The sequence below is a fragment of the Rhinoderma darwinii genome, chromosome 3 (assembly GCF_050947455.1).
Source record: "Rhinoderma darwinii isolate aRhiDar2 chromosome 3, aRhiDar2.hap1, whole genome shotgun sequence".
NCBI lineage: Eukaryota > Metazoa > Chordata > Amphibia > Anura > Rhinodermatidae > Rhinoderma > Rhinoderma darwinii.
The window spans coordinates 94,773,891-94,794,334 of NC_134689.1; the positions used below are offsets into that span (position 1 = coordinate 94,773,891).

The following is a 20,444-nucleotide window of genomic DNA, read 5'->3' on the forward strand; positions in this document are numbered from 1 at the left end:
TTATCACCCCTTGTAGGAGAGGTCAGCATGACAAGCCTGCACCTTCCTTCCTTGCTTGTTTGCTAATGTTAAGGTTCCTGTGGAGTGAGCCATGTTCACACTGCCCATGTGTAAGGGGGCAAGACTTTCAATTCCATCAGCTCCCTAGCAGCCACACAGGCTTCCTCTGTTGCGTATATCCTTGATCTGCAATTACTTCTTCCATGCCATGGTGGTGGAGATAACAAAATTGCCACATTTTATTGTTCAAAACAAAACAAAATATAAAACGATAAATATTAGAGGAATGACAGCACCTATAGATATAAAATATAAATAGTACATGCTGGAGATGACCCCAAAGGTGTGAATTAAATTTTTATAAAAATCTATAAAATAAGTGTTTAAAAAAAATCATGTGTGAAGGTTATGTTCACGTTTGGACTATTCTGCTATTGGTTTAATATCCTACAGGGGTGCTGGCCTAGATGAAATGACCAAGTTTTTTGCATTTATGAATGTGCTGTTTTTGGGTGTAACAAATTAAGTTGAGGCACTTTTCTTGCATCAGATTGCCGATACTACATTTAAAATGCCCAATGTTTCATGTGTACAAATTATATTATAGAGTAATAACTACAACCAGTAATACATTATATACAGTCTACATGTGCAGTAAGGATGTCTATCATTGTCAAAGGATTAGTCAACACTAAATAGACACCATCTCAGTTGCTCTTCTGAACTGTGTAATTGTAATAGACTTTTTTTTAATTCTTCTTATTGAAAGGAAAAGGTCCCTGTCTGGACAAGATAAGTCACGCTGGTTACATAATTGGCTCCGTTGTGAGACTGTCGGCTTGGAAATGGACCCAAAGGTGAGATAGGTCACAGCTATTATTCCAGTAGCATTGACACAAAGGAGCCAGTATCCTCACATTTATTATACATTGGCAGAATGTTAAAGGCTTTACCTAGTATAATCCCTTAGAAAGGATCATCATCTCAGAATAAATTGAAGACTAATGAGTTTTTAATGAAGGAATTAAATTCCAGCTGATTCTTGAAGTAATTTACGTTAAATATTTAATGAATGGGTTCTAGGAGTTTTTATATACATCTGTCATCATGGTAACTCGAAGGTTGGGTGAGGGATGGTTCATACAGTTAGGTCCAGAATTATTTTGAAGGTGACACAATCTTCATGATTTGGGCTCAGCATGCCACCGCATTGGACTTGAAGTGTAGACTTTCAGGTTTAATTCAAGGGGTTGAACAAAAATATCCTGTAAAACGTTTAGGAATTGCAACCATTATTCTACACAGCCTCCTCATTTCAGGGGCTCAAAAGTAATTAGACAAATTAACATTACCATAAATAAAATGTTTTTTTAAAATACTTTGTAGAGAATCCTTGGCAGGCAATGACTGCCTGAAGTCTGGAACCCATGGACATCACCAAACGCTGAGTTTCCTCCTCTGTGATGCTTTGCCCGGCCTTTACTGCAGCTGTCTTCAGTTGTTGCTTGTTTCTGGGTCTTTCTGCCTTAAGTTTTGTCTTAAGGAGGCTCTGTCACCACATTATAAGTGCCCTATCTCATACATAAGGAGATGGGCGCTATAATGTAGGTGACAGCAGTGCTTTTTATTTAAAAAAAACGATCTATTTTCACCACGTTATTAGCGATTTTAGCTTTATGCTAATGAGTTTCTCAATGGACAACTGGGCGTGTTTTACAATTGACAAAGTGGGCGTTGTACAGAGGAGTGTATGACGCTGACCAATCAGGGTCATACACTTCTCTCCATTCCTATCCTCAGCAGATAGGGATCCTTTTCGATCAGTATGTGCTGTCTTATACGAACAAATTAACGATACTGAAGTGTTTAGACAGTGAATAGACATTCCACGGGATCTAAAAAGATCCCTATGCTTTAGATCATGAGCCATTCCAAGCCTTCTCCATACTTTCTTCCTCCCATCATTCTGGTACAGGTTTCATCTGTCCAAAGAATGCTGTTCCAGAACTGGGCTGGCTTCTTAGATGTTGTTTGGCAAAGTCTAATCTGGCTTTTCTATTTTTGAATTAATGACTGATTAATGGTTTGCACCTTGTGGTCAACCCTCTGTATTTGCTCTCATGAAGTCTTATCTTTATGGTAGACTTAGATACTGATACACCTACTTCCAGGAGAGTTTTCTTTACTTGGGTAGATGTTGTGAAGGGGTTTTTCTTCACCATGGAAAGGATTCTGCGATCATCCACCACTGTTATCTTCCGTGGATGTTTAGGCCTTTTAAGAGTTCACGAGATCACCAGTGCGCTCTTTTTTTTCAAGAATGTACCAAACTGTTGATTTGGCCGCTCCTAACATTTGTGCTATCTCTCTTATCGATTTCTTCATTTTTTTCAGCCTAACGATAATCTGTTTCACTTACATTAAGAGATCCTTTCACCTCATGTTGTGGATTCAAAGCAACAGCTTCCAAATGCAAATGCCACACCTGGAATCAACTCCAGACCTTTTACCTGCTTAATTGATGAATTAACGAGGGAATAGCCCATTAAATAGCTTTTGAGATAATTGTTCAATTACCTTTGGTTCCTTGAAAAAGAGGCAGCTACATATTAAAGAGCTCTAATTCCTAAACCCTTCCTCAAATTAGGACGTGAATACCCGCAAATTACAGCTGAGAGTCTGCACTATAAGCCCATATAAATGATAGAACTGTATATACAATATGTTTTGGTGATCAGCTAAAATGCCAAAACTTGTGTCACTGTCCAAATAATTCTGGACCTAACTGCATTTGTTCAGCAAATATTTTTTATCTAGGTTACTGAATACAGCACTGTCCATAACATTGTATAAGGTTAGTAAGTAGCTGTTAATAGTGGGAAAGTTCCTGGTATGCTATATGTGATAGGTGGCCAGTTCCTACGAGAGAGGGAGAGGCAGTGAGAATTTTTATTATTATTTCATGGATACTAATAAACAGCCTTGTGTAGTGCTCTGTTCAGTATCTGATATTGATACCCCCACCTCCTAGTGTACCACATTAAGTGCCAAATGATGCAATATAGAAATAATGTTGCCATAAGTTGCCCAAATAGCAAAGCCGGACAGCTGCCTTAATAACACAGTACAATTATTCAACTAGAACATGTAGCTGGATCCAATGTAGATGTTTCTCCATAGGTTTAGGTATCAAGTGTGGGACTGGCTGTGCATGTTCCTGGTGCCGAGGCCACCAGGGACAGTCAAGCCCTCTTCAGTAGTGACAAGTGATGCTCCCTATGCAACCGCAAAAGTTTCCTGCAACTAAGTTTGGCCTTGATTATAAATATTAGACCAGTTTCTGGAAGCCTACTTGCATTGTGTAGGATCAGACACAGTTGGCCTTGTGGTACACAATGATTCATGATCAAGTGATAGACATTAGTCTCATAGTGACCTTTATAGTATGTGCTAAGGTCAGTCTAAGTGCCTGGTGGTATTCACTGAAGATGGTTACCCATGGCTTAAGGAATATGTTGTGGCTTTACCTTCGTAAATGACTAGTCAGTTAGCTTACTCTCAGGGGCGTAACTAGGAAAGACTGGGCCCCATAGCAAACTTTTGACTGGGGCCCCCCCTCCCCTGGGTGTCACACAACCCCCCCTTGTAGATAGTGCCTTTTTTACAAACCCCCCCTTTTGATAACGCCATACAGCCCCTCTGTAGAAAACGCCATACAGCCCCCTTTGTAGATATATACAGAGGGGGCTGTATGGCGCTATCTACAGAGGGAGCTGTATGACGTTATCTATGGGGGTACTGTATGGCGTTATCTATGGGGGGACTGTATGGCGTTATCTACAGGGGGTCTGTATGGCGTTCCCTACAGGGCGGGGTGTATGGCGTTCCCTACAGGGGGGGACTGTATGGCGTTCCCTACAGGGAGTGACTGTATGGCGTTCCCTACAGGGGGGGACTGTATGGCGTTCCCTACAGGGGGGGCTGTATGGCGCTATCTACAGGGGGGGGGCTGTATGGCGCTATCTACAGGGGGACTGTATGGCGCTATCTACAGGGGGGGCTGTATAGCGCTATCTACAGGGGGGGCTGTATGGCGCTATCTACAGAGGGGGCTGTATGGCGTTATCTACAGGGGGGACTGTATGGCGTTATCTACAGGGGGGCTGTATAGTGTTACCTACAGGGAGTCTGTATGGCGTTCCCTACAGGGGGGTCTGTAGGGAACGCCATACAGCCCCCCCTGTAGGGAACGCCATACAGCCCCCCCTGTAGGGAACTCCATACAGCCCCCCCTGTAGGGAACGCCATACAGGCCCCCCCTGTAGGGAACGCGATACAGCGTCCCCCCTGTAGGGAACGCCATACAGCGTCTCCCCCCCTGTAGGGAACACCATACAGCGTCGTCCCCCTGTAGGGAACGCCATACAGCGTCCCCCCCTGTAGGGAACTCCATACAGCATCCCCCCCCTGTAGGGAATGCCATACAGCGTCCCCCCTGTAGGAAACGCCATACAGCGTGTCCCCCCCTGTAGAGAAAGCCATACAGCCCGTCCCCCCCTGTAGGGAACGCCATACAGCCCCCCCTGTAGGGAACGCCATACAGCGTCCCCCCCCTGTAGGGAACACCATACAGCATCCCCCCCCTGTAGGGAACACCATACAGCGTCCCCCCCCTGTAGGGAACGCCATACAGCGTCCCCCCCTGTAGGGAACGCCATACAGCGTCGTCGTCCCTGCAGAGAATGCCATACAGAGTCCCCACCCTGTAGGGAACGCCATACAGCGTCCCCCCCCCTGTAGGGAACGCCATACAACGTGTCCCCCCCTGTAGGGAACGCCATACAGCCCCCCTTGTAGGGAATGCCATACAGCCCCCCCCTGTAGGGAACGCCATACAGCGTCCCCCCTCCCAAAAAAATGCGACCTACAGTGTGTCCTAATAAAAGACATGTATCCCCTATCCACAGGATAGGGGATACATGTGTGATCGCTTGCAGCGATAGGGAGAACGGGGGACTGAACGTCCCCTGAAGTTCTCCATGACTAACCTCTGACTTCCGGCGGCAGGGCAGCTCACTAAAAATGAAAGGAGCGCTGGTCACGCATGCGCACAAGCGGGGCCGGCGCTCCATTAATTTCTCCGGAGCTGCCGACACAGACCCCGGAAGTCCGAGGTTTGTGATGGAGAACTTCAGGGGACTTTCAGTCCCCCGTTCTCCCTATCGCTGCTAGCGATCACACATCTATCCCCTGTCCTGTGGTATACTGTTAATTGCGTTATTACTTCAGTAATGTCAAGCAACTATTATTCATTGACTTCTCATCCTGGTGTTAGCTGGGAACAACTACAAGCATAATTCATTTTAAATGTGTATGAATCCTGTAAATAAGTGGCACCAGAAACCAATGCACAGGGCCAACATTTGGGCCCACTCTTATGTTATCAGTAATGCTTCACATCTGGAATACATGTACATAAGAAAGAGGGCACTTCAAAGCAAAAATCTAAATTATGCCCCACCAATGCTACTAAATTAACCCACCAGAGAACCTGAAGTTTATTTCCCCCCTTATCACCCCTTGTAGGAGAGGTCAGCATGACAAGCCAGCACCTTCCTTCCTTTCAGTCCCCCGTTCTCCCTATCGCTGCTAGCGATCACACATCTATCCCCTGTCCTGTGGATAGGGGATACATGTCTTTTGTTTAATGGCAGAGCGGGGAGATACCTCCCTGCTCTGCCGTAGTGTTCAGTGGCGTCCCGCTGTAGCAGCCATAGCGGCTGCTAGCGGAGCCTCCGGCCATGGTGGGGGCCCGTGCCGGCGGGTGACACGGGCCCCCTCATGCCGCGGGCCCCGTAGCAGCCGCTACGGCTGCTACGGCGGTAGTTACGCCACTGCTTACTCTAAAGAACATTCAGGTTAACAATGATCTAACCAGAACTTTATATGAACATTGTGTTAAATTCTTAAATTCTTGTTAAATTCTGTGTTAAATTCTTTTAAAGACAGTAGGAAGCCACTCATACAGTTGGGCCTGAATATTGCTGTGTTACTCCAAAGAGAGATTTATATTTTCAGCCATCAAATGTGCTTCATCAAATATTGAATGAAAGGAATGTCATATCCGATGACATCAGAAGCTAGGGAATTGGTCATGTATGAGGATTTGTATTCCCTAGTCGGTGAATTGAATTAGAATGTACATCAGTTGTATGCAAGAACTACCCAAATCAAAGAAATAGCTACATACATAGTTTGCTTGTAAATTGCCTTGGAATACTTGCTGACATTTTCATACATTCATATGCAGATGATCATATCACCAAATAATAAATTATGTACAAAAAGTAACGATAAAAATGGATTTCCAGAAGATTAAACCATAATTTTCGTTTTTCCTTTTATTATATTGTGACAGTGACTATTCTCGTTCAGCTTTCTTATTAGCTTCTTCTTTATGTGTCTGTTGTACAAAAATGATTACCTCTGTTGAGTTACTGCTTCGTTCCTCACTCACTTGCTATGAGGAAAGAATATAAAATATCTATTGCGTACTGAGAACAATTTTCTTCTTTTAAATGGTCTGTTCTGTGGCATCAACCATTTCGGGTTAGGAAGGGGATGAGTGTAATGTTGTTGAATGGGATTAATAATAGGAAGTGAAAAACATTTTTCTCTAATTTGTCATTGTTTTGAGACCTCTTGTCTAGGACAGCTGATGGTTTAGGCTGTATTCACACAACAGTTAAAAACGGACATCACACTGCTGTTTTCAGGACAATGAAGCTATATGGGTGTATTCACACTGGTGTTTTATGAACGGCACGTGAATACGGTCCATCAAAAAATAGGGCATGTCCTATTTCGTCTGTTTTCACAGGCCAATGGCCCCCATAGATGTGAATCGTTTTTTAACTGCCGTTTTTCAAAACGCCGTCCTTGTGGTGGTGTTAGAAACTAATCCTGGCCCTCACAAGGGGACTCAGTTGTATCCGCGTCCTTAGGATGCGGATACAATTGAGACCCTGTTGACATTACGCTTTTTACTTCCATTATAAGGAATATGTCAGGAGGTGTCCAGGCGTATACCCCCGACGGATGGCACCGACATATCCGACTGTATACGTATATAGGGGGACAAGTCGCCCGATCTCCCCGGGCACAGCACTACTTTAAGTGCTGAGCCTGGGGGAAGCCCCTGATATAATTTTCTATATATGAACTGTGTTGTCAGAGACTTTCAACTATGGAGTCCCTAGCCAGAGCAAGCGCAAGCGCTCTGGCAGGAGTCACCTCTCTTGGGAAACCCCTTGATGTCACTTTACATATATGGACAGTGAAGTTAAGGACTTTGTAATGTGAGAATCCTGACGTCATTGTCCATATATGGAAAGTAAAGTTAGGGACTCTAAGATGCCGGAATCCCCGGCCAGAGCGTGACGCTATTTACAGGGGGCTGTGTGTTGTGCTATCTACAGGGGGGTGTGGTGAGCTATCTACAGGGGGTACTGTGTGGTGCTTTCTACAGGGGGTGGTGCTATCTATGAGGGGGGCTATCTAAAGAGGGTCTGTGGCACTATTCACATGGGAATTATGGCACTACATGAGCACTATCTTCAGGGGATACTCTGACCTACATGGGCACTGTGGCATTATGTGGGCACTGGAGCACTATATACATGGGCACTGGCACTATCTATGTGAGCACTACCTACAGTGGGCACTATGGCACTATCTACATGGGCACTGTGGTGTTTTCAGGGGGTTGGGACAAAAAATTCCCTGACAAATTAAATGCAATCTTTTTTGTAACGGTCATGAAAAATGGATGGCAAATGGATGACAAACGGACATTAAAAACGGTCCGACGGCCTGGAAAATCGATGAAAATTTGAAGACACACTGAAGCAAAAGGACCATGAAAAACTGACAGTTTATATGTTTTGCACGGCAGTTTTTTTCACTGTCGTGTGAATATAGCATTAAGCTGATAGGTGCAGCACAATACATTTGGTAATGGAGCTACTATGATATGTGATGGTGCAATACAACAACACTGCTTCCCTTTGCAGCTTTAATGTTGCAGTGCACCCCTAGCATTCACTTCATGTTTGCCATCTACATTATGATTGCCAACTATATCATGTTTGCCAACTACCTCAGCATATACGTTTAAAAGGTTTATATCTAGAGAAAACCTAATGAAAAGTTTCCATAGAATTCTATAGGCCACATGTATGCAAAAACAATATACATGTGGATACCTTTTTCCTTAACTGAACTGAAAAGCTTAGTCACTTAACACATGAACAGTACAACAGAATACCATTAAAAAACAAAAAAAAAACAATGTATAACTTAAAGTGCATGTACGGGCTTGCATACAATTTTTTTCTCTTTTATCTTTTCCATTTTTAAAAATAGTTTTGAAATTTCTGATTAATTTCTTAATATATCTTTATAGTCGGAGCTAAGTTTCAGAGCTCCAAATCCCCTGCATAGACATAGATTTAAAGACTGTGATAATTATTTTTTTTCCTTTTAGAAGTAAATGTTTTATTTGATTTAAAAAAACTTTTAATTTGACTTTCATCAAAAAGGATCCAGCTAATAATGATGACATTTAAGTTCTTTATTAGCTGGATCCTGTGTGTCAGAGACACGCGACATCAGCTTTCAGCCAAGCCATCAGTTCACCTAAACTGACGAAATTGCCTTTGACGAACGATACAGCTTCTAAGTATACAGGATACAAATAAGCTGCATCTTAAAAAGTAAAAAAAATTAAATTAATAAAAGTCAATTTAAAAGTTGTTTTAAATCACATAAAACATTGATATATTTTTTGGGGTTTACATGTTTAAAAGACAACATGTAGCATTCTGGCTGCCTGTGGCCACAACAAGGGGGAGCTAAAGAGCTTACATGCATACTGCATACTTTTATACTTTATACTCAATAATAAGACAGTACGCAGTCTGCTCCCATGCTCCGTCTGTTTGCTTTTAAATCTATATATGTGCATAGTATTTGATGCTGTGACTGCTATAAAGATATATTAAGAACTGTGTAAGCATAGAATTTTGGATCTAAAAACAACATGATGATAAAAGTTGAAGATTAATTTTTTATACTGGAAATGGCAGACATAAAACTGTGTAGGCATATAGTTGCATACATCGGCAGTATATGTTTTTATTTACATGTATAAGGCCTCATGCACACGACCGTATTTTTTCCCACCCGTAAATACTGGCGTAAATACGGGTCCGGTGTCACACGTATTCGACCCATTTTGCACCAGTATTTACGGACCCGTGCCCGTAAATATGGGTCCGGTGTCACCCGTATTCCACCCGTATTTACGGGCACGTTTTTGGCGGCAAAATAGCACTGCACTAATCGGCAGCCCCTTCTCTCTATCAGTGCAGGATAGAGAGAAGGGACAGCCCTTTCTGTAATAAAAGTTAAAGAAATTCATACTTACCCGGCCGTTGTCTTGGTGACGCGTCCCTCTCTTCACATCCAGCCCGACATCCCTGGATGACGCGGCAGTCCATGTGACCGCTGCAGCCTGTGATTGGCATGTGATTGGCTGCAGAGGTCACATGGGCTGAAACGTCATCCAGGGACGGCCAGGACGTCGGGCCGGATGTCGAGAGGGACGCGTCACCAAGGCAACGGCCGGGAGACCGGACTGGAGGAAGCAGGAAGTTCTCGGTAAGTATGAACGTCTTTTATTTTTATTTTTTACAGGTTGCTCTTTATTCTGATCGGTAGTCACTGTCCAGGGTGCTGAAAGAGTTACTGCCGAACAGTTAACGCTTTCAGCTCCCTGGACAGTGACTATTTACTGACGTCGCTTAGCAACGCTGCCGTAATGACGGGTGCACACATGTAGCCACCCGTCATTACGGGAGCTCCATAGACTTCTATGGACTGTCCGTGCCGTTATTACGGCCTGAAATAGGACATGTTCTATCTTTTTTAACGGCACGGGCACCTTCCCGTAAGAAAATGGGAAGGTACCTGTGGCCAATAGAAGTCTATGAGCCCGTTATTACGGGTCGTAATTACGACCCGTAATAACGGGAGTTTTTACGGTCGTGTGCATGAGGCCCAAGCTAAATGTATTCAGCAAATGTGAACAGAGCCTAACAGTTGAACTTTTCCACAAGATATGAGATATTTTAGAATTCTGTACACAAATTTTATGTAGGTAACGTATGCAGTGTACTTTTTGCCATTTATGTCCAGTATAATAAACACATCACTAAGCCTTGAGCCGAAAACATTTTTAACCCCTTCCCGCTCCTTGACGTACTATTACGTCATGGCAGCTGTATCGTTCGCGCTCCATGCCGTAATAGTACGTCTCGGGAGTAACGGCCGTTTCGGCCGTCCTCCCGACACATACAGGAGCTGTGTCGCTGCTGTCTTGTTCAGCAGCTGTCACAGCTCCTACAGCGGGGACCGATCGCTGTGTCCCCGCTGATTAACCCCTTAAAAGCCGCGTTCTATAGAGATCGCGGCTTTTTAGGGGTTAAGCTGCCATCGCCGGCCTGCTACGCGATAGCGGCCGGCGATGGCGACTATGGCAACCGGACACCAAACAATGGCGTCCGGCTATGCCATAGACGGAAGCCTAGTGGGTCCTGACAACGTCAGGACCCACTATGCTTGCTGTCAGTGAGTAGCTGACAGTTCTAATACACTGCACTACGCATGTAGTGCAGTGTATTAGAATAGCGATCAAGGCCTCCTGCCCTCATGTCCCCTAGTGGGACAAAGTAATAAAGTTAAAAAAAAGTTAAAAAAAGATGTGTAAAAATAAGAAAATAAAAGATTTAAAAGTAATAAAAGTAAAAATCCCCCCTTTTCCCTTATCAGTCCTTTATTATTAATAAAAATATATAAACAAACAAATAAACTATACATAATTGGTATCGCCACGTCCGTAACGGCCTGATCTACAAAATTATTTCATTATTTATCCCGCACGGTGAACGCCGTAAAATAATAATAAACCGAACCACAATCACAATTCTTTGGTCACTTCACCTCCCAAAAAATGGAATAAAAAGAGATCAAAAAGTCGCATGTACCTAAAAATGGTACTGATCGAAACTACAGTTCGTTACGCAAAAAATAAGTCCTCGCACGGCTTTATTGATTGAAAAATAAAAATGTTCTGGCTCTTAGAATAAGGTAACACAAAAAGTGAATGATTTTTTGCAAAACTTATTTTATTGTGCAAACGCCATAAGACATAAAAAAAAACTATAAACATCTGGTATCGCCGTAATCGTATCGCCCCGCAGAATAAAGTGAATATGTCATTTATAGCGCACGGTGAACGCTGTAAAAAAAAAACTAAAAAAAAAAACAATCGTACAATTGCTGATTTTTAGTCACCACGCCACCTAAAAATAGAATAAAAACTGATCAAAAAGCCGCATGCACCCCAAGAAAACTACAATGGATTCCTCAAGGGGTCTAGTTTCCAAATTGGGGTCACTTTTGGGGGGTTCCCAATGTTTTGGCACCACAAGACCTCTTCAAACCGGACATGGTGCCTAATAAAAAAGAGGCTTCAAAATCCACTAAGTACTCCTTTGCTTCGGAGGCCGGCGCTTCAGTCCATTACCGCACTAGGGCCACATGTGGGATATTTCTCAAAACTGCAGAATCTGGGCAATAAGTATTGAGTTGCGTTTCTCTGATAAATCCTTTTGTGTTATAAAAAAAATGGTATAAAGAGGATTTTCTGACAAAAAAAAAATGTAAATTTCACCTCTACTTTGCTCTAAATTTTTGTGAAACACCTAAAGGGTTCATAAACTTTCTAAATGCTGTTGTGAATACTTTGAGGGGTCTAGTTTCTAAAATGGGGTATTTGATAGGGGATTCTAATATATGGGCCCCTCAAAGCAACTTCAGAACTGAACTGGAACCTAAAAAAATAAATAAATGAGGCAATACTTCGCTTCTTACATTATACTGATAATAAGCCGTGCCCACCCCGAGATGACCCCAGTTTTGACCGTTTGTATAAACGGAGACCCCTATTAGACCGTTCCAGTGCCCGGTTTTCCCAAGCATACACCCCTGAGAAGTGTATTTCTATTGATGAGTCCCTGGTACATTTTAAAGGGAGGGTTCAATTCCGCGAGTACCTGCCGGGTAAGAGGGCAAGGTATGGCGTGAAGATGTATAAGCTGTGAGAGTGCATCAGGGTATACCTACAGGTTTAGGATATATGAAGGAAAGGCCACCCCCAAACCAGACTGCATCCTGGACTACAATAGGTACATGGGAGGGATGTACTTGTAAGATCAAGCCCTGAAGCCCTACAGCGCCATGCGGTGTGGTATAAGAAGCTGGCCGGGCACATCATACAGATGGCATTGTACAATGCGTACATGCTACGTCGATGTGCAGGCCAGACGGGAACTTTCCTGGAATTTCAAGAGGTGATTATCAAGAACCTAATCTTTAGGGACCAAGAAGGGGGGGCACCCAGTACTTCTGGAAGCGAGCCCACACGCATCGTACCAGGGCAACACTTTCCAGGAGAAGTTCCCCAAACTGGCAAGAAGGGAAAAAGTCAAAAGAGGTGCAAAGTCTGCTATAAGAGGGCGATAATGGATGACACAATATATCAATGTGACACGTGTCCCGAATAACCAGAGCTCTGTATGAAAGTGTTTTAAAATTTATCATACATCCCTTGGTTTATAATTTACCCCAATTTTACTTACCCTGATGCACTCCACACAGCTTATCCCCCCTCGTCTTTCCCCTCTGGGCCCTGCTGTGTGTCCAGGCAGCTGATAACAGCCACATGTAGGGTATTGCCATACCCGGGAGAACCCACATTACAGTTTATGGGGTGTAGGTCTCCGGTCAAAATGCTCACTACACCTCTAAATGAATGCCTTAAGGGTGTAGTTTTTAAAACGGGGTCACTTCTTGCGGGTTTCAACTGTACTGGTACCTCAGGGGCTTCTGCATACATGACTTCGCACTAGAAAATCCCCAGTAGGCCAAATGGTGGTCCTTTCATTCTGAGCCCTGCCATGGGTCCAAACGGCAGTTTATCACCACAAATGGGGTATTGCGGCACTCAGGACAAATTGCGCAACAGAATGGGGTATTTTGTTTCTTCTGAAAATAAGAAATTTTCAGCCAAAACTACATATTATTTGAAAAAAATAAATTTGTTTTCATTCCCAGCCCAATTCAAATAAGTTCTGTGAAAAAACTATGGGGTCAAAATGGTCACAACACCCATAAATGAATTCCTTGAGGGGTGTAGTTTCCAAAATGGGGTCATTTGTGGTGGGTTTCTATTGCTTTGATACCTCTGGGGCTCTGCAAATGCGACATGGCACCCGAAAACCAAACCAGCAAAATCTGTACTCCAAAGAACACACAGCGCTCCTTCCCTTCTGAGGCCTCCCATGGGCCCAAACGGCAGTTTATTGCCACAAATGGGGTATTGATGCACTCAGGAGAAATTGGGCAACAAAATTGAGTATTTTGTTCCCTGTGAAAATAAGAAATTTTGGTAAAAAATTACATCTTATTTGAAAAAATGTCATTTTTTTAATGTCACAGCCCAATTGAAATAGGTGCTGTGAAAAAACTGTGTGGTCAAAATGCTAACAACAACCATAAATGAATTCCTTGAGGGGTGTAGTTTCCAAAATGGGGTCACTTTTGGTGGGTTTCCATTGCTTTGATACCTCTGAGGCTCTGCAAATGCGACATGGCACCCGAAAACCAATCCAACAAAATCTGGACTCCAACAAACATATAGCGCTCCTTTCCTTCTGAGCCCTCCCATGGGCCCAAACGGCAGTTTATCACCACAAATGGGGTATTGCCACACTAAGGACAAATTGGGCAACAAAATGGGGTATTTTGTTCCCTGTGAAAATAAGAAATTTTGATCACAAATGACATTTTATTGGAAAAAATGAATTTTTTTTTATTTCAGAGCCCAATTCAAATACGTGCTGTGAAAAAACTGTGCGGTCAAAATGGTAACAACAACCCTAAATGAATTCCTTGAGGGGTGTAGTTTCCAAAATGGGGTCACTATTGGGGGAATCCTACTGTTTTGACACCTCAACACCTCTTCAAACCTGGCATGCTGCCTAAAATATATTCTAATAAAAAAGAGGACTCAAAATGCACTAGGTGCTTCTTTGCTTCTAGGGCTTGTGTTTTAGTCCACGAGCGCAGTAGGGCCACATGTGGGACATTTCTAAAAACTGCAGAATCTGGACAATACATATTTAGTAGTGTTTCTCTGGTAAAACCTTCTGTGTTACAGAAAAAAAAATGAATAAAATTGAAATTCAGCAAGAAAAATGAAATTTGCAAATTTCACCTCCATTTTGCTTTCATTCCTGTGAAATGCCTGAAGGGTTAAAAAACTTTCTAACTGCTGTTTTGAATACTTTGAGGGGTCTAGTTTTTAAAATGGGGTGTTTTATCAGGGTTTCTAATACATAGGCCCTACAAAGCCACTTCAGAACTCAAGAGGTACCTTAAAAAAAAGGCTTTTGAAATTTTCTTAAAAATATGAGAAATTGCTGTTTATGTTCTAAGCCTTGTAACGTCCAAGAAAAATAAAAGAATGTTCAAAAAGCGATGCCAATCTAAAGTAGACATATGGGAAATGTGAACTAGTAACTATTTTGGGTCAGATGCATTTAAATTCTGAAAAATGCAATTTTTTCAAAATTTTCTCTACATTTTGCAATTTTTCACCAATAAACACTGAATATATCGACCAAATTTTACTACGAACATGAAGCCCAATGTGTCACGAGAAAACAGTCTCAGAATCGCTTGGGTAGGTTTAAGCATTCCGACGTTATTACCACATAAAGTGAAATATGTCAGATTTGAAAAATGGGCTCTGAGCCTTAAAGAGGCTCTGTCACCAGATTTTGCAACCCCTATCTGCTATTGCAGCAGATAGGCACTGCAATGTAGATTACAGTAACGTTTTTATTTTTAAAAAACGAGCATTTTTGGCCAAGTTATGACCATTTTTGTAGTTATGCAAATGAGGCTTGCAAAAGTCCAAGTGGGTGTGTTTAAAAGTAAAAGTCCAAGTGGGCGTGTATTAGGTGCGTATATCGGGGCGTTTTTAATACTTTTACTAGCTGGGCGCTCTGATGAGAAGTATCATCCACTTCTCTTCAGAACGCCCAGCTTCTGGCAGTGCAGACACAGCGTGTTCTCGAGAGATCACGCTGTAACGTCACTCACAGGTCCTGCATCGTGTCAGACAAGTGAGGACACCGGCACCAGAGGCTTCAGTTGATTCTGCAGCAGCATCGGCGTTAGCAGGTAAGTCGATGTAGCTACTTACCTGCAAACGCTGATGCTGCTGCAGAATCAACTGTAGCCTCTGGTGCCGGTGTCCTCGCTCGTCTGACACGATGCAGGACCTGTGAGTGACGTCACAGCGTGATCTCTCGAGAACACGCTGTGTCTGCACTGCCAGAAGCTGGGCGTTCTGAAGAGAAGTGGATGATACTTCTCATCAGAGCGCCCAGCTAGTAAAAGTATTAAAAACGCCCCGATATACGCACCTAATACACGCCCACTTGGACTTTTACTTTTAAACACACCCACTTGGACTTTTGCAAGCCTCATTTGCATAACTACAAAAATGGTCATAACTTGGCCAAAAATGCTCGTTTTTTAAAAATAAAAACGTTACTGTAATCTACATTGCAGCGCCTATCTGCTGCAATAGCAGATAGGGGTTGCAAAATCTGGTGACAGAGCCTCTTTAAGGCCAAAACTAGGCTGCGTCCTTAAGGGGTTAAATAGGATTTTCCAATAGTTTTCATGTATACTATTATATATTACTTCTGCTGTTTAATGATATTTTAAAAAGCATAAACAGGGAACAGTTGATGATTAGATGTGGGAATCCTAGACAGAAAAATTAGATTTTAATGGGAAAGTACATTACAACAGCAAGAATTGATTAATTTCTGGCAAGCTGCTGGAGACAACTAGAATTCGGAGTCCCAAAAATTTGACAGAAATCCTGGGAGAGTTGGCAGGTTTTGCATTATGGGTGATTGCTGGCTGACTGCTGGAAGGGACCTTGGATCATTTGGCATAAATATCACCAAGGCTGTAAAGTGTATTTAGCAAGCAGGCTAAACATACTTAAAGGGTTTTTCTGTGCAGATGTTTTAACTGCAGTAAGATTAGTCATATACTAATGTACTGTCTGTAGCTGAAATGCCCCTGTTGCCAACCTCCCATGCAGTCTCATGAATATGTTCCTGGTGTTTATATCCTGCTTGTGTGATTGTTCACTGAACACCTGGTTATCCCCTCTCTCCCTGTAATTTTTGATTTCACACATCATGTGCCTGTTATCTCCACTTCTCCTGCTCCGCGGCTCTTGAGGTGTGTTTCACATGTTGGGCAGCATAGAGTGCAGAGTTTAGCAGCAGAACAGCAGAGCTGTGTCTCAGTAGCAGCACTACTTTACAACTTGTAATAGATAGTAAGTGGTATGCAGGCTGCTGTAAATGTAGGTAATGTCTGTGAGAGGGTAGAGGAATGGTGGGAACTGTAGTCCTTAAATTTTAATCCCACCCACAGCAAACCCTTGCAAAATTAAAACAACAGTACTGGACAGAGCGCTGCACGATAATGAAAATGAAAAATAACTACTTCTGAATTATGGTACTATAAGTGACTACTAAGACACATATAGGTATTTTTTTAAATCTTTTTCTTAAGCTCAGAAAACCCCCTTAATGCTGATGAGCAGATAAAGGAAATCGCTTGAAACGTTTTTACATTTTCAGCAAATGAATTAGCAAAGTAAGGGTATGTTCACACGGCCAAATTTCAGACGTATACGAGGCGTATTATGCCTCGTTTTACGTCTGAAAATACGGCTCCAATACGTCAGCAAACATCTGCCCATTCATTTGAATGGGTTTGCCGACGTACTGTGCAGACGACCTGTTATTTACGCGTCGTCGTTTGACAGCTGTCAAACGACGACGCGTAAAAATACAGCCTCGTCAAAAGAAGTGCAGGACACTTCTTTGGACGTTTTTGGAGCTGTTTTCTCATAGACTCCAATGAAAACAGCTCCAAAAACGGACGGAAAAAACGCAGCGAAAACGGCGCGAAAAACGCAGCGAAAAATGCGAGTTGGTAAAAAAACGTCTGAAAAGCAGGGTCTGTTTTCCCTTGAAAACAGCTCTGGATTTTCAGACGTTTTTGTTGACTACGTGTGAACATACCCTAACCTAGATTTTAGAAAAGCATATACTGACTGTTTCCTAATTGTTGACATAGTCTTAATCTTACAGCATTGAATTCTGTGTGCAGGCTTCTTCTCCCCAGAAGCATGCAGTGAAGGGACGATCAAAATCCACAGAGGAAATCCAGCAAGCAAAAAAGGTGAATTTGGCATCAGTGAATCACTTTAAATGTTATAGTTAGAGGACTTAAATAAAAAAAAAAAAGGGAGGCTGGCCTGAGGCATAACTACAAGCATCTGAACTGCAAAGCAATGTTATGGTTAGGGTACCTCTGATGATACACACAAAACAAATATATATTATATACTAAATCAATACACATTACAGAATAAGGGTACTTGCACACGCTGTATGTAGAGAGCTACACCATTCCAGTAGTGTGAAAATTCTGCCAAAAAGTATGGGTAGATATTTGCAGCTTTTCTAAAAGGACAGTTTAAGGAACATGTTCCTAGGACTGTCTATATGAAAAACTACATTGCCGTACTGCACATCAAATTCAATTGTCATGGTTTGCATGCCGTTTTAATGTCGTAGTTTTCCCTATTGAAGTCAATAAGGGGAGTTTCATAAAAACTAGTGCAAGCAAATGTAGCTAACAATCAGATCACTACTTTAATTTTCTAAAGGGCCAACAAGCTGCAGTTGAAAGATATGCTACTCATAGGCCAAGTTTGTTTTTGTTATGTGTTTTTTACTATGTCTCTAAAGCCTGCTGGAGTAAAATGTGCCACAAACTGAGTTCTAGGCGAGGTAACTCCCACCCAATTTTTAGAAAAGAAGCTAAAGCGCCGCAAAACTGAAAAAAGTTACAAAATTTAGCACAAAATAAGTTTTTTCTCCCTAGAAAACTGGGGCAAATTGCATAATAAATTTTGCCCTATGTCTTTTATATGTAAATTTTTTAATATATATTAAAAAGCCTATTAAAGAGAACCTTCCACCTGCCCATACATGTGCAGCATGTAATGGGCAGGGCTGCACAAACCCTGGGGCACTTTACATTTTTATTCTACCATCCTCCATTATTTAGATATCGGTGCCGTTATATTTGGCGCCCGATATTTAAATAACCCCCCGGGCGTGTTACTATGGATGTGACACATGGCCAGCTGAAAGATGCGACCCATTTATTATTGTTCGCCTCTTAATAAATGTGCTTCATCTTTATTAAAACTGGCTTATGTAATGCCAGTCTTAATAAATGTTCCCATAGCATATTTGAAACTATTGCAGACCACGTTATGTAGAGCAGAGCTTTCCTCTGGGTATAACCAAGCATGTTTCCATTCACTGACAGCAGAGCTCTGGAAAATGGTAGAGGAATTGAAACAGAGTTTATTAGAAAGCAGCATATCGATTAATTATACAAAACTCAAGCTTTATTTAAGCTGATTTAATCAGACCATTTGGCTGCTGTGTACATGAGGTGTGCTCATGTGTACAGTATATCAGGTATTCATGTGATCTTCAGCTGAGCTGTCATGGGGAGTCAATTCATATTTACAACAAAAATAACAAGATCACCCAATTTGCTGATGGTTTGCAGATAGCATCAATGAAGACAACAGAAAAGGTAACAAAAACATATTACAAACATGATAAATTTATAGGCAAGGGCAAAGTTTCAAGTAAAAGTGTTTTTCTACTCTATATGGCAAAATGTCTTATACCCTACCCCATCAGAAGGGCTTCAGTTTATTATACTTGCTGTAAGAGAAACAAAAAAAAAAACCCTGTTTACGATACTGTTCTATCTCTTTTTAGGCATTCCATACCCCTCAGAAGTCCCTCCCAAGCACAGGAGAGGAGAGTAACATACAGGTTAGTAAAATATAGTGTACACTTCTGTGCGTTTTATGAGCAGTTAAGGAGCAAATGTGCAGGTCTGTAGTTTGATGTCATTATGAGGAGTGCATGGATGTCCCTCCCCAAATTTTAATGTTCAAAGTTTGGAATCTGTACCTGGAGTATGATAGTTTGGAATAGAGAATGAACATGGACATGCTGTTACTAAAAGTCAAAAATGGTCCCAAATAAAGAGTTGCACACAAAATCCAAATTAAGTCCATTCAACTATTAAATGTGTTTAAAGAGGATCTGTCACTAGTTTATCTTCTAACTAATCTAGTAGGCGCTACGATGCTAATAACTACAGTGTGATTTTTTTTTAAATGTTTATTATTTGCAAAGTTATGCCATATAAAAGATTAGAATCTCATCCTTAATATGCCACCAGAAGCACTGTTCCACGTGGTCCACCACCCGAGATATGGCTATTTGAAGTGATCCACCTTCCAGCCTCAGTCTGTGTGAAGCAGCTCCATGCTGATAGGACAGCTTCAAAGGCTGTGAGGTAGCTCCACCTCAGGAGAATCGCTGGTGTTGACACCAACAACTTTTTTAGTATAGCCTAATTTGCATATTTAGAAAAAAGCTCATAACTTTTAAAATAATAAACTTTTTGTGACACAATTTCCACTAGCATTATCAGTGTGACAGTGCCTATTAGATTATCTAGAAGATTGGGCATTACTAAACTAGTGACAGATCCTTTAGGTCACCAGCATTAAAGTGGTTTTCCGAGCTTTGGGACTTATATGGTAAGTATATTACTAGTTTGACTTTTTTTAAATTTTTCACAGGTTTAGAAGTAAATTGAAGACACCCTCAAGGCCCGTAATATTCCTTTAAACTTTTTGCCAGGACACGTTTTCCACTTTTGACAAACATAAATAAAACCTAAATTATAAAATAAAAAATTATAAAATAAAAAATCATATTATACCCCCTATACTTACATAGTTTCTGAAAGTAGACACATTGTGAAAATGCTACCCAGCGCTTCACAATCATTGGCACCTTCATGCAATTTTGCATCAAAACATAAAGCTTCGTAAAGATGCCAAAAAATTCATGCTTGTGGCTAAAAGTCTGAACCAAGCAGAGTATGAGATGAAAAACATCTCCTAAGGCCACTTATGCCTATGCAGGGCTGATTTTAGACAAAGTGTGGCCCTGGGCAAAGTTAAAAGTGGGGCTGAATTATTGTATCAATAATGCAGTCAACACAGAAGGCGGAGTGCAGAGCAATGCATCACTTATTTCTAGCAAGTC

The 20,444-nt window shown here is 41.9% G+C and overlaps 1 long non-coding RNA gene across 2 annotated transcripts in view; it reads left to right on the plus strand.

Moving 5' to 3' along the window:
• Positions 1-20,444, plus strand: part of LOC142748995 (uncharacterized) — a 71,309-nt gene that overhangs the window by 26,373 nt on the left and 24,492 nt on the right. Inside the window, exons 2-4 of one of the 2 annotated variants that reach the window (XR_012882353.1) lie at positions 770-857; positions 17,376-17,466; positions 19,095-19,151. This is a non-coding gene — a long non-coding RNA (uncharacterized LOC142748995). The remainder of the gene's footprint in view (positions 1-769; positions 858-17,375; positions 17,467-19,094; positions 19,152-20,444) is intronic. The other variant, XR_012882352.1, reaches the window with a different exon arrangement.